Below are 12,469 nucleotides of genomic sequence, written 5' to 3' on the forward strand. Positions count from 1 at the left end.
ATTCTAAAGTAACCAGTGCAATGTATCTGCATCAAAGCATTTAGAAAAGAGCAATTTCATTCACTTAAATTTCTGCAGCCCAGTAAGGATTTGCAGGACAAGTGTTTTTACACAGGAATGTTTAGCCCCATAATAATAAACAACTATAAACAGCTTCACAGGCATTACTGAATCTAAAAAAATAAATAAATGAAAAAGAAAGACAAAATAGTTAAATTAAATAATCGTTCTTCTTTTAAATTCTGGCAGTAATGAATTATTTGGGGATTAACTGAAAGAAATTAAGACTGTGAGTCAAAAACTCAGGTTCCCAATACAGGACAATTCCATAGTGCAGGAGTTTTGTCCATGCCAGGAAGGCTGTGCTGGGATAATTGTGACAGTGATTTTCTCTCAAAAAGATAGAGCTACAAACAGTTCCATAAAGAAACAAATACTAAATATTATTTAACTCTCTCTGTAGAAAGAGTGACAAAAAATAAATCAAATATAAAAATACATTTGTCAGTAACGATCGGTTCTGACGTTACTTTTCATTTTAATAAAAATATCAATGTCCACAAGGAAAATTCTGGTGAAAGTTGAAGGTTTCTTTGTATCTATCCAGGATATATAAAAATAGAGCTATGAAATTCTCCAAACTTCAGTCACAGTTCCAAGAATGCAGAACAGGTGCACATGGTCTTAAGCTTAAATAGTTTTGCTCAGTTTAGGCTCTTGTTCTCAGGTTTTTTCATGGAAAAAAGCTGGAAGACCTCAGTTCAGCTCCAACGCAGAATAAAAATACATTGAGAAATCTGGTTTAGCAGCCAGCCTTGATACCCCCAGAAACTCTGCCTGGGGGTAACTCAGTTGCTTTGACTCTCCCAGAAAAGCGCTTTAAGTTCTGACTGCATCAAAAACCAAATTACACACAGCACCAATAAGGGATCCCCTTCAGATGATGTTGTTTAAATGTCATAGCTATGAAAAAAAAATCAATGCAAAACACAAATTCAGTCTGAAAGATGTGTGGGCTAAATTGAATTAGCAGCGTAGGGAGCTGTGATCCCAGAATTCTGGATGGAACACTAATAAATGTCAGTGGTTAATTCAGAATGGAAGAAGGAGAGAAAGAAGTGCCCTTTTTTTCATGATCACGTGGTGCAAGACCACATTTGGAATAGGCTATTGTGCCAATGCAAACAAATCATTAGGAATAAAACCAATTAGAAATTAGAATCTCTGTTAGCTTGATATTAGCAGGGAAGTGGCTGTCCATATGTTGACATTTACTCACTTGGAAAAGTTTAATTAAGTTTGATTTCGAATTCTAACCTTGCTATTAGAAAAAAAAAAAAAAATGGCAGAGGGAACACTGCAGCTCCTGGGATAAAGTTGTCTTATTTAACATGGATGGGTGAAGAAAAAAAAATATCTATAATGTCAGGAAAATCTGCTAAGTTTGGAGCTCCAGCTAAGCAGCCACGTCAGAGATAAAGCTGCAGTTGGGTTCTAAAAACAGGAAGAATGCTCCCATTCCTCATGTAGCCATCCCTGACGACTTCCAGCACTTCCAAAATCCAGCTGGAAGGAGAGGAGGCTCTGAGCACTTCCTCAGCTCCCACTCAGATCCCTGAGAGCCCCAGGAAACACAGAAACCTGGGCAAACAAATAAATGCTTCCCAGCAAAGCAGCTCTCATCGGGGCACTCGGCTTTAAATAGAGCCATGAAAAACATCTCACATTGACAGAGAACACGAAATAGTTCATAAAGACATAATCAGATGGAGAGCTGTCTGTCTTGTGCTTATCAACAGAGCCTCTTCCCTTTCTGTCTGAAGCACAGGGATGAAAAGAGCAAATCACTGAGGAAGGTTTTTGGGGTGGCATTTGCCTGAGTAATGGATGCTTGTGCTGTTCCACCCCTCTTTGACTGTGTTCTAATAGAAGTGAAATGTACTTGCTTCCAAAAATATTCCTCTTTTTTTTTGGTTTTTGGTTTTTTGGATGCTTTAAAACGAGATGTTCTAGCTGAGGGTGTTTAACAGAAATACCACCAAAAATTTGCGAGAACAAAACTGAATACAGTTGACTTTGCCTGGAAATCTTGACAGATGTGTCACCAGAGCTTCTAAAACCCCAAGTGGAGCAGGAGATGGAGTGGTGATGTCTGACACACTTCACGCCCCCAGACCATTTAGAGAGAAATTGCCAACTTTTCCCAACCTGCAGGCCCTGCAGAGAGAGGTTCCTGAGAAAAGGGGACTGATTTCACAGGTCCCTACACCGTAATTCAGAGTTTTCAGAGGTTCAGAGCTGGGAAGGAACTGATAAAGAAAATCTGCAATTGAGGAGCTTTAACAACTACCCCAGCTGGGAAACTGCAATGCCAGAAAATCCACACAGTGCCCTTGGAGCCAGTCCTGGAGCACCTGGGCTGCTCCTGGTGCTGTCCCTGCCTCGCTCAGGAGAAGGAGAAAACGCGGCCAGAGGAGATAGGGAAGATTTGTAGAGCTCAGCCATGATAGCCCCTCGTGAGCTGCAGTGTTTATTGCTTTCCTTACACTTCTCATCTTCATTCCTCCGTGCTGTAAAGCGTCAAGGGGGGAGAAATCACGTCAGTAAAAGATTAAAATTCTGTCATATTGTCTTCCAGCAGAAGGCATCAAAAAGCTCCAGTAACATTAGTGTGGCCCTATAAAAGCAGTTTTACAGTGCAGATCTCTGGGCTAAGGAAACGTGTCCTGGACTGTGTTTTTCAATTTCATTTCACCCCAAAGGATGGGACGAAATCCCCCCTGAATGCACATCCAAGAACACCTGCAATGTGAGCCTCACAGGGGACAGAGAAGAGATGGGATTTCTGAGGCATATGCTAAACTAAAATGTTCACATGGATACATGCAATGCAAGCTAAAGCTGCAGGTAATTAGGATAATCTCCATTTAGACTGTACATTACATATTTTCTGCATATTAATTATGCACACTTAACTGAGACAAGAGGAGCAGCATCTCCGCGAGAGAGAAGGCAGAACTTGTGCAAGACAGAAATAAATTGAAACTGCTTCTTTAAGTGTTACTTTTCTAATAGGAGAGATATATGTGTGTGTGTATATATATATATACACATGAAAATATGCATATATGCAAAGTGTCTTCCTGCTCAAAAAGGTATTTCTGGTTTGTTTCTGTGCTTAAACTTTTTTTCTTTTCCAGGTAATAATTTTTCATTCTACTTCAACCCCACCAGCAGAGAGGAACTGTAAGCACAGGCAGACTCTAGGATGTGACACAGTTTGTCTCAACTCCAACTGTAAAATAATCCTAGAACCTGATCCTGAAATACTTCCTATTTAAAAAGTCACATCATAAAGATTCTGCAAATTTGAAAAATAATTGGTATCTTAAAGCTGCCAAATTAAAAATTATTTTTAAATCACAATGAGATAAGAAAACATTCAATATTCCTGTATTTTAAATTGTTATTTTATTTAATGAGCTATTAACTTTGGAAAATAAAAGTGTTTTCAGAGCTTTTGGGTTCTCATTGATTCAAGGGAATTTTGATTTTTTTTTTTTTTTTTTTTTTTTTTTTTTTTTTTTAAAAACAGGTAAACATTTTTAAGATCACATTTTGGCTCTCTTTGTCAGCTTCCATGCAATATTTGCATTCTTCTGTACTACTGCTGTGCTGCTCAAATTTCAAATCCCCATTGAAAGGAATTCCCATTTGTGGGTAAGTCTCCACAAACAGCTATTCCCTGGTATTTATAACCAGGCTGTCTTCAAGCAGACAAAATATGGCTGGAAATAAAACACCACAAATTGGTCTTTACATCCTTGTAAAACACAAAAGCAGCAATATGTTTAAAGTCTTACAAGAGACACCCAGGTCACAGAGCAGGAATTAATGTCTCGGTGCAGGGACACTCAGATTATCCAGGGAATGCAGAGAATTTCCATCACTGGAACCCTTTAAAGGTAAGGCTGATGAATGTCTGACAGGGAGGCTTTACTGATGGTGCTTTTGAGAGTGGGACAGACTAAACCCCCTCCTGCATCCCCCTCAGGTCACTTTGCTCATCATCTCCTGCCTCTTGTTTGCCTTTGGCCGGTGTTGCCAGGCTGGGATTAGCCAGGCCAGGCTGCAGTGCTCTCTGATTTACCCACCCAGCATTCCTCCTGGCATCGTTCCTGATTTAGGGAACATTGGGGAGCTCTGGGCAAACGCAGCCTGGCTGCCCTGCAGGATGCCAGCGCGGCCAGCCAGGACTGTCCCACCTTCCTGACTGGCCCTGGCTGTCAGGACCACGCTCAGGTGACACCTGCACCACCTTCCCCATGATCCCTGACTGTCAGCACCCCTGAGAAACCCCACAGGGGCTGGGACCTCCCCAAATCCACAAATCCAGCCAGAATGCCACGTTTATCCCTCTCCCAGCAGCACCCAGCTGAGAGGCACCAGGGGCGGCTGCTGTGGCACTGTCTGAGCTTTGTGCTCTCTCCAGGAGCATCATCCCAAACACAGAGGTGCAAAGCCCCAGGAAAGGCTCTGCAGGCTCAGTTTGAGCCCTGACTGGTTCCGTTCCCCAGCCCAGCCCCACAGGAGGCTCCCCATGACCCCACATCACACAGGACTCTCACCCATTCATCCCGTGGAGGAGCCCCCGACCTAAATTTGTCTCTTCTTTTGAAAATAACACAAAAGCAACAACGTTTCAGAAATTCAGGGGTGTCTCCAGGGAATGATGACTCAGAGGGACACAATCTTCTCCCCACGAACTCAGCCTTGTACAAGTACTGGTGACAACGAGAGCTGGGACACACAGCACACACACTCCAACCTGTCCTGCTCTCTGCTCCTGGGTACTTAAACCTTGCATTGCAGTAGGATCTAGAGCAGGAATCAAGAAGCAAGTTCTTACAGGAACTAAATTTCTTTAGCCAAGAAGATTGGGGCAATGTCTCCAGAAGCCATATGCTGCTTCACCTCATCCCCGCTTTGGGAGGATGGAGGTTAAATGGGGGGTTCTGGCAGAACAAGCTGTTTTGAAGAGGGCAAATACTTCCGTTTCTCCTGTTTTCCAGGCTGCCAACTGCTTCATCCCCTTGTGCTGACAGACTGTTTAGACTGGTTTAAAAAAATCCTTGGGGAATCTCACGGTTTCATTTTTATGATGAATGAGAAAAGAATCTGAGCGTGTGCAAGGACACTCCTTAAAAGTTGTGTTTTGTTAACTCTGACAACCAACTACGCTTTTGAGATCCATCTATTTTATATTTTAAAAATGCTATTTTCCAATAGCTCAGCTTCTCTTGAGAATGCTCCTCCTTGGGCAGCACAATAAAACCCTCTGGTGCAGTGACAGCTGGATCAGCGTGATTTGTTTAGCAGCAAAGACGATAAAGGATTCCTATTAGGACACATCAGCTTTTGAGGCTGTGTGGCCCTTATAGCCCCTGATATCCATGATTTCCCATTGATTTCTTATTGCTCAGTGCCTGGAGAACATTATGTAACACTCTCTGTGCAGCCTCATGGAACGAGACACACACAGCAGAGGCTGGAAGACGTTCACCACTTGTTGTTTTCAGCACCTGCAGCAAAGTCCTGTGAATATTCTGTTATTGCTGGGGATGGTTGGTTTGTACTGACACAGGCCATGAAAGGGGGTGAAATTTAGGCTTCAATCACTGCAAAGTGCTAAAATGAATGAATCTTGGCTCACCTTCTTCTGAAGATGTTTCATATTTTCTCCAGTATGTTTTGTATAATGGAGAGGACTTAAAGAGATGACAGGTCTTCAGCATATCAAAAAATTTACTGGGAAGCATTGGTTAAATTGTGGAGTCAATTTTTCATCTTGATCTTGGCTTCATAACTGGGAGGCCTGGCAAAGGACTTACAGTTGTTCATTGCTGTGTGCTGCTATGATTTTAGGAGGGCTGCAAAATAACATTAATGCTGGCCTTACAAACTAGATTTTTGTGCTGCCTACGTTTATGCATTTTTAATGCAAGCAACATTATCACAAGTAAAATGCTCTAAAAAAAAGATTAAGATGTAAAGCTGCCACAAAAGACTAGAGAAAAAATTAACTTCCTTCAGCTGACTCATTTCTGACATTTCTGAGGTTTTCACTCATTAATCAAATTGATTAAGTGCATATTAATGAAACTCAGGGTGACAGATTTTTAGAGATGAGGAGATACATGCAATATTTTCCTGTGGAAAATGCCCTGGGATCTTGAATGGGCCCTGCAAAACCCTCAGGATGGAAAAGTCTGGCAAAGGATTTAAAAAATGAATGTGCTTCATTATGCATTCAATAGCCCTCCTGAATTAAAATGCTAAGGGAAATGTAGAATGGACTGAAAGGGTGAAGACAAGGTAAAAATTGATAAATGTGGCATTAAAACATTGAGTTTATATTCAATTGTGCCTCACTAGGAAGTAAATGAACTGAATTCCTCAGAGGATGGCACCAGACCTTCATGAGGTTATTAATCTCAGGTTACTTTAAATTCAGTTTAATTAAATTTGGTTCAGGTTCCTCAGCAATCAGTGCTTTCCCTTTTTTGACCCAGCTCTTCATTCCCCTGGGCCATTTAAGCCAAGGGGCACAGGAGAATTCCTTGTTTCAATGAACCCTTGAGCCAAGCCAGGCTTTGCTGGTGCTCATTTCTGCCCTAAAACAGCACAAACGCTCAACAGCAACAACGCCAAACCCAATAACCCCGACGTGTTTGCACTTGGCAGGAGCTGAACGCTCTCCCCAGAGGATTTCACAGCTCCCAGTGCCATTTCCCAGAGCAGATGAGGTGGCAGAGCTCCTGTGGAGCTAATCCTGCCGTGCCTGGTGGATCCAAGGGTCGCCTCCTGCCCCGGCGACACCTGCGCGCCGCTCCCGCGCCAAGCCGCGATTGCGCACGCGGGATTCTATTTCCAGGTTTCCCCACCAGGCATCTGCTGTGTTTATGCAGCTTAAGAACAAGATGATTTCACCACGGAGATGTAAGGTTTCTATAATCCCCAGGAAAAGAAAAATGTACCCACCAGACCGGTTTCCTGAGACATGATGCTTCTTGGAAAGGGAATAGAAGAAGTTTTTTGATCTGGGCAATAAGTGTGAGAATGAAAAATGTTTCTGGGAGAGTGGGAAGAAAATTGTTGAGAAGGGGATACGGAATGAGTGAGAAATTCCAAATATCACCTACCTGAAATGACTGAAATGAGAGCAGTTCTGCCACAATTGTTGGCAAAGAAAGTGAAGGGAAGAATGTCACAGTTTAAAAACTGGGAATAAAAAAGAAGAATTTTATCCAATCTATTGTCAAGCTGTCCCAACACATGTGGCAACACAGAAAGGGTTTTTTTCTGCCTGTTCTACCTTCTGTGAAACCCTGACTTTCCCTTTAGCAGCCTACACATCACAGGAAAAGCAGAAAAACCACAAACTGACCGAAGGAAAGCTGAGAGCTGGAACCACAAAAAGATATTGCCACAATAACAACATTTTGAAAAGTTTTGAGGGAGCAATGGCTCAATTTCATGTTATTCCAATGGGTTTGATTTTTCTTTTTTTTTTTTTAGGAGTACCCACCCTGAGTGCTGAGGGATTGGGACAGATATCACATCTTTAGAACAGGACATTGTACCTGAGCCTAGCACACACACTATTGCAGCTGGGCTGCTCCAGCAGAACTCCAAGGTAGGGAATTTGCAAGGAGGAGGATTAGACTGCCCAAATTGGTGGGAATATATATTTTTTTTAATGTACATCAGTACAAAGTGCACAGAAATTCAAGCTAGCTGGTATTACATTCAGCATTTTCACTCCTAACTGAGAAAAAGAAGTTTGTTGGCAATTGCTTTCAATTCTTTCATATCTCTATATTCTTTTTTAGATGTATTCTTTCTAATACCAATACAATTTTTACTTTTTGCACTTCCTTCACCTGCACTAGGAGCTGGCAAATCTTTCCTACTGTGACTTATTTCAGACTTGCTCAATGAGATGAAAGGCCCAAAGACACATTTTGAGCTGTACATCCATAGGCAGGAACCTGGGAGATGATGGGAACAGCACAGCACTTCCAACCCCATGCAGGAGAGGTAGACAAGGAGATGGGGAAGTTGTTTGTTTGGCTTTAGGGGTTTTTTTTTCCCCTCAAACTGATTTTTGCAGAGTTTTTTTATCTAAACACCCCTTGGCTGCCTTGGCTTCTGCAGGGAGGACCTTTCCTGCCGCCTGGTGACTCCAGCACTGCTGACAGGTTGGCTCTGGCCTTTCCCTGGCTGTTTGAGCCCTGCTGTCCATCCCATCTGTGGAGGGATTTGATGCTCCCACAACAGTTGTGCCACAAGTCTGAGTAAGCATTGCCTCCACGAGGAGGCCCAGGACAGGAACAGGATAAAGCACCACCCTCACAGGGGCTGTGGGCCAGCTGCATCTTCTCTCCAGTTTCTGGATGTCCTTTCTGGTTTAAATCTCCAGCCTGAGTCCCCACTGAGCAATGTGGCACTTTATAAGAATGATAAGAAAACACCTGAGTGGTGAACCCCATGGAATAAAGTCTCTTTTAGGTCATGAGAGGCCAACAGGAACTGCAGCCCCAGCCTGGGCAGCAGCAGCAGCATAAAAGCACCAACAGCTCAATGCAAGTGTCTTGGGAGCCCCAAATTTCAGGGGACCATGTCCTGTTCCTGTATTTTTTTCAACTTGTTGCACGAGGAAGGGGAAGGGTAACCCAGCCAAGCCCTGCTGAGCAGCACTAAGCAATGCAACTGATCATTTCACTTTGTTTTCAGTCCAGAGCTCTGCCTTGGGAATTTTAACAGGAGCTGAACCAAAAAGACTTTTCCTTTTTATTCCACCTTTAAGCTGCAAAAAGGTGTACACTGGAAAACAGATATTGTGCCTGGGGCTTCCTGGTAAACACTGGGATGGTAAAACATCTTACCTCAGGCAGCCTTCTTCCCCCTTTGCAATCCACAGAAGGAGAGAAAATTCAAGGAAGAGCAGTTAAAAGGTTTGTTACACTCCTGTAAACAGCAGATGATTGTCAGGGTTGGCATCAGCAGTTTTTGCAAGGGGATAATAAGATCCACATGTGACGCAGGGGCTGAAGATAGGAACAAGGAGGAGGACTCAAGAGGGCTCAGAAATTGCTGCTGAAGGTGTTTGCAGAAGGCTCTGGGAATTTTTGACCAGTTCACATGGATATAGATGGGGGATGCACAAGAATCCTGCTGGTCTGCTCTGAACTGCAGGGCACGCTGGCGGAAAACAGCTCCAGAAAGGGACAGAGCTGCAAAGAGCCATTAGGTCATTTCTGCAAGAAGTAACTGCTCCAGCAGAGGTCTGAGGGAAAAGAGTGAGGAAAATACCAAAGCAAACCAGCCAAACAAACAAAAAACCTAAAAAACCACAAACAACAACAAAACAGCAAAACCCCCCCCAAAAATAAAGGAGCAGGTAGAGGAGGAGACTCCTGCATTTCTACAGCCACAATGTTGTTTCCTCAAGAGATGAAATGGTTTGAGTCCAACACTTGCTCTCACAAAGGAGCTCTTTCTACTCATACCCTGTCTTCAAAAACAGGACTGGGCATTTCTTTACAAGCTGTACACAAAAATAATTTCACCATATACTGGTATACAAAGACAAACATTTCAAATTTACTCCTGGACTATCTCTAATCTACATTACAAAAAAATTAAAACAAAGCCAGGATCTCACATGTTCATTAAATCCTCTGAGATATCATGGACCCCTACTCTGCATGACCAGGGAGCACTCTATAATCCCTAAATCCAGGACACAGAAGGGTTTTTTCTGAGGAACAAAGTATTTTTCCCTTGCCCCAGCCATACCCCTGGTGTGATCCTCGCCATAGTAGAGGCTACACCTGCACTGAGAATTTTCTCTCAAGATGCATTTGCTAAAATCCAGCAGCAGTTTTGCACTTTTTTGAAAGGGTGGAAAACTGATTCCGTGTGGCTCAGTAATGAGAGCAGTAATTGCCACGGGGCTGACAATAATTTATGCAGAAGTTCTCAATTGCTTCTAATGGCCTGTCAGATGGTGAAAGGCAATGCAAAGCAGATCATCAAAACAGCTCCAGCACAGCTCCTGAGAACAACGTTCTTGAAACCTCCACTCATGCTAAGGAATATGAGAAGAACTGCAGTGGCTTCTGGAGAAGCAATAAAACTGCACTTTTATCCAGGGATTCCTCTAGGTCAGATTCCCTGACTGCACCAGGAAATGAAATAATGTTCTCCAAGACTCACTCAGATCTGAAATGAAGAATTGGGGTAGAACAGAAACTTTCACACACGTCCATGAGGCTACACCCTCACACAAGGCTCCTGAAGCAGTTCATGCACTCTTAATATTTTTTGGAAGTGGGGATTTTATCCTGCATTTGTCCTTCAAAAGCCTCAGGAGAAATACACTTTGCACTTCAGTTGCAGAAAGCAGTTAAATGCTAATTCTGTTACAGCATCAAAAGTTACAAGTGGGTTTCAAGAGTCAAGAAAAGAAAGAGTTACACTAATTTTTAAAAATAAAGATGAGTTCAACTTATTGTATTGACCAATAATGCCATTGGTAGATAAAAGTTTCGGATATGTGAGAGGCAAATATAAATATATTAAATCAAGGCAAATAAATGCTCAGTTAGATACACAGGACAGTGTTTCCCTGACATTGTGTCCTAAAGTCTCATTTCCATATTATCCCTTAACCCTCCAAAGCAAGACTGCCACTTCCAGGTGGTGACAACATTTCAAGTTACTCCTAAGCAAGAAGCTGACGAGTTCAGAATATTGGCAGTGACGACTGAATAAATCAGTGTGGAAAGAACAGTCCTGTTAATTCATTTTCAAAATGAAAATGCATTTCATTTGGAAAAAACAAAAGATTGGAATTTAAAAGAGGCGGCAAGATCAAGAATAGAGAACAATATGTGCCAGCTCTTCTTTCTAACACCTGGCTGTACTTTCAGAAGGCAATATATTCTTTTCAAGGAAACAAAACAGCATAAAACTTGCAAATAAGTGCACATTTCAATTAAATTTTCATTCTGGGGAGAGTCAGAAAAGCAGAATACTGAAGGCAAGCCCATTAAAGTTACTTTCAAGTGGGGTTACTCCCCCTTCGCCAAGGCAAAATCAAGCTTAATACGTCCATTTTCCACTGTTCAGGACTCCTTAAAAAGGTCATCTACCAATAAATTAAAGGTATCCTCAGCAGCAATTATGATATACAAATTTTTAAATTAAAGGGAATTATTGAAACAACTGCTCAAAGAAAGACTTCCCAAAAAAAAATGTAGAAGACCTTTACAACGTGCTCCAAAAATTGCATTACAAGATATTCACTAATTTTATTTATTCTCCTTGTGCAAACCACAGCCAAACCCTTCAGGAAAACAATCCTTAAAGCAGTGACTATTGAATAAAATGCTGTGCTGTGGGAAAACACAAACACATTTTCCCAGGCTGTGCTGCTGAGCTTTTCAGACTCCCTCAGAATCTCAGCTGGGCCATATCTTCCCATGGGAAAAGAAACATTTTAAATGCAGGATCAAAACAATAAGAATAACAATTTGAAAAAGACAGAAACAAACCACCACTGCCGGATGACACATCTTCCCTCTTCCTAAAACCTGGGTAAATCACACTTTCAGAATTCCTTTTCCCCCAGATAAAATGAAAGAGGGCACTCTGCACATTTAGTTCAAGCTAAATCCTAATTTCATAAAGAATCTCTCGTGGTTTACAATGTCCCCAAGGTATCCCACCAGTTACATGAGGTAATTCCAATAAATAACGTTTTCTTCAATTAAAAAAAAGACTCCTTTTATCTTTTCATGCCTAAATCGAGCACCTGCTGAATCAATAGCCACATATTCAAAATTCAGAGAGAAAGCACTGAAAGATTCCCAATTATTCATAAAGGGCTTAAGAATCCCAGCCATGACCCAGGAGCTGTGCATGGCTACGTGCTGACTGTGCTGCTGAATGGGAAGGGAAGAAGGAAGGGGCTGCAAGGAAAGCAGCCAAAGGAAACTGCAGCAAATGTAAAAAGCATTTCAGGGCTATATTTAGAGGAAGACATTCTTCCTACATTTGCCAAGCTGCTCACGTCATTTCACACAGCATGTTTGATCCAGCTTTAGAAGTCTAGAAGAGAGCAGGAGAGGGGGAGAAAAAATCTGGATCAGCTGCCAGAAAAGGAAATCTTGCATTTATGGAGAGGAACAAATATTTTAAGCATGTGAATTCAAGAGTGCTTTCCAAAGTGGCGGGGGGGAAGGGGAAAAAGGAGTGGGGCAGGCAGGGTGATAAAACTTCCTGCAGCCAGAAAGGCTGTGCAGAATGTGGAGAACATTTATCAGTAACAGGACTTTGCTCCAATACTGCCTTTGGATCCGGCTCACAAGCCTGAGCTGAAACACTAAAAATACTAAAATGT

The 12,469-nt window shown here is 42.2% G+C and overlaps 1 protein-coding gene across 13 annotated transcripts in view; it reads right to left on the reverse strand.

The window, feature by feature from the left end:
* ATP2B2 (ATPase plasma membrane Ca2+ transporting 2) overlaps positions 1-12,469 on the reverse strand; it is a 284,984-nt gene that overhangs the window by 94,394 nt on the left and 178,121 nt on the right. The gene's annotated exons all lie outside the window — the stretch shown is intronic.

This window comes from Corvus brachyrhynchos, unplaced genomic scaffold (assembly GCF_000691975.1).
Source record: "Corvus brachyrhynchos isolate BGI_N302 unplaced genomic scaffold, ASM69197v1 scaffold266, whole genome shotgun sequence".
Classification (NCBI taxonomy): Eukaryota; Metazoa; Chordata; class Aves; order Passeriformes; family Corvidae; genus Corvus; species Corvus brachyrhynchos.